General features: G+C 47.0%; 1 long non-coding RNA gene across 1 annotated transcript; it reads right to left on the reverse strand.

Moving 5' to 3' along the window:
• Positions 1–624: 624 nt before the first annotated feature.
• LOC141020419 (uncharacterized) lies at positions 625–1,078 on the reverse strand. The gene is made up of 3 exons (XR_012180840.1): positions 1,043–1,078; positions 746–799; positions 625–664 (listed from the first exon to the last, which is right to left on the reverse strand). It is a non-coding gene; the product is annotated as an uncharacterized lncRNA (long non-coding RNA).
• Between the last annotated feature and the right edge of the window lie 1,701 nt (positions 1,079–2,779).

Genomic DNA, 2,779 nt, shown 5'->3' on the forward strand with positions numbered 1-2,779 from the left:
AAATGCTACTCTACACCTAGCTAACAGTGTCGCTGCTCTACACCTAGCTAACAGAAATGCTGCCCCACACCTAGCTAACAGTGTCTCTGCTCTACACCTAGCTAACAGTGTCTCTGCTCTACACCTAGCCAACAGCGCCTCTGCTCTACACCTAGCTAACAGAAATGCTACTCTACACCTAGCTAACAGAAATGCTACTCTACACCTAGCTAACAGTGTCTCTGCTCTACACCTACCTAACAGAAATGCTACTCTACACCTAGCTAACAGAAATGCTACTCTACACCTAGCTAACAGAAATGCTACTCTACACCTAGCTAACAGAAATGCTACTCTACACCTAGCTAACAGCGCCTCTGATCTACACCTAGCTAACAGTGCCTCTGCTCTACACCTAGCTAACAGAAATGCTACTCTACACCTAGCTAACAGAAATGCTACTCTACACCTAGCTAACAGAAATGCTACTCTACACCTAGCTAACAGTGTCGCTGCTCTACACCTAGCTAACAGAAATGCTGCCCCACACCTAGCTTACAGTGTCTCTGCTCTACACCTAGCTAACAGTGCCTCTGCTCTACACCTAGCTAACAAAAATGTTACTCTACACCTAGCTAACAGTGCCTCTGCTCTACACCTAGCTAACAGTGCCTCTGCTCTACACCTAGCTAACAGAAATGCTACTCTACACCTAGCTAACAGTGTCGCTGCTCTACACCTAGCTAACAGAAATGCTGCCCCACACCTAGCTAACAGTGTCTCTGCTCTACACCTAGCTAACAGTGTCTCTGCTCTACACCTACCTAACAGAAATGCTACTCTACACCTAGCTAACAGAAATGCTACTCTACACCTAGCTAACAGAAATGCTACTCTACACCTAGCTAACAGAAATGCTACTCTACACCTAGCTAACAGCGCCTCTGATCTACACCTAGCTAACAGTGCCTCTGCTCTACACCTAGCTAACAGAAATGCTACTCTACACCTAGCTAACAGTGTCGCTGCTCTACACCTAGCTAACAGAAATGCTGCCCCACACCTAGCTAACAGTGTCTCTGCTCTACACCTAGCTAACACAAATGCTGCCCCACACCTAGCTAACAGTGTCGCTGCTCTACACCTAGCTAACAGAAATGCTGCCCCACACCTAGCTAACAGTGTCTCTGCTCTACACCTAGCTAACAGTGTCTCTGCTCTACACCTAGCTAACAGCGCCTCTGCTCTACACCTAGCTAACAGAAATGCTACTCTACACCTAGCTAACAGAAATGCTACTCTACACCTAGCTAACAGAAATGCTACTCTACACCTAGCTAACAGTGTCGCTGCTCTACACCTAGCTAACAGAAATGCTGCCCCACACCTAGCTTACAGTGTCTCTGCTCTACACCTAGCTAACAGTGCCTCTGCTCTACACCTAGCTAACAAAAATGCTACTCTACACCTAGCTAACAGAAATGCTACTCTACACCTAGCTAACAGAAATGCTACTCTACACCTAGCTAACAGAAATGCTGCCCCACACCTAGCTAACAGTGTCTCTGCTCTACACCTAGCTAACAGAAATGCTGCCCCACACCTAGCTAACAGTGTCGCTGCTCTACACCTAGCTAACAGAAATGCTGCCCCACACCTAGCTAACAGTGTCTCTGCTCTACACCTAGCTAACAGTGTCTCTGCTCTACACCTAGCTAACAGCGCCTCTGCTCTACACCTAGCTAACAGAAATGCTACTCTACACCTAGCTAACAGCGCCTCTGCTCTGCACCTAGCTAACAGAAATGCTACTCTGCACCTAGCTAACAGTGCCTCTGCTCTACACCTAGCTAACAGAAATGCTACTCTGCACCTAGCTAACAGTGCCTCTGCTCTACACCTAGCTAACAAAAATGTTACTCTACACCTAGCTAACAGTGCCTCTGCTCTACACCTAGCTAACAGAAATGCTACTCTACACCTAGCTAACAGTGTCGCTGCTCTACACCTAGCTAACAGAAATGCTGCCCCACACCTAGCTAACAGTGTCTCTGCTCTACACCTAGCTAACAGTGTCTCTGCTCTACACCTAGCTAACAGTGTCTCTGCTCTACACCTAGCTAACAGCGCCTCTGCTCTACACCTAGCTAACAGAAATGCTACTCTACACCTAGCTAACAGCGCCTCTGCTCTACACCTAGCTAACAGAAATGCTACTCTACACCTAGCTAACAGCGCCTCTGCTCTGCACCTAGCTAACAGAAATGCTACTCTGCACCTAGCTAACAGTGTCTCTGCTCTACACCTAGCTAACAGAAATGCTACTCTACACCTAGCTAACAGTGCCTCTGCTCTACACCTAGCTAACAGAAATGCTACTCTACACCTAGCTAACAGTGCTAACAGCGCCTCTACTTTATACATAGTGTAGGTGGTTATCTTTTGTTCCTTTCAGCCCCTTTTTGTTTGTTCCTGGGTTTCTTTTGGGAGTAATTTGAACGATGTAATAAAAGCTGTGAGTTAACTATGAACCTTGTGTCTGGTGTCCTTCATATGTTGCCTCCTCCAGCCCCTTCTGAGCCTCAGCTCTGACTTTTATGAACCGAGGCCGTAACACTCGCACAGAAACATTATGAAAGCAGCTAATTCAACATCCTGCTGCACGACTGCTGACTCAGACCAGAAGGAGACGCACGTTACGCCTGTTTTAAAGTCTTTACAGCGGCTGCCTGTTAAAGTCCTTCTGTGAGTCACCAGCTTCATGCTGACGACTGTCAAATACAACAAGTGCAGAACAAAG

Source organism: Pagrus major, chromosome 24 (genome assembly GCF_040436345.1).
Source record: "Pagrus major chromosome 24, Pma_NU_1.0".
NCBI classification, from domain to species: Eukaryota; Metazoa; Chordata; class Actinopteri; order Spariformes; family Sparidae; genus Pagrus; species Pagrus major.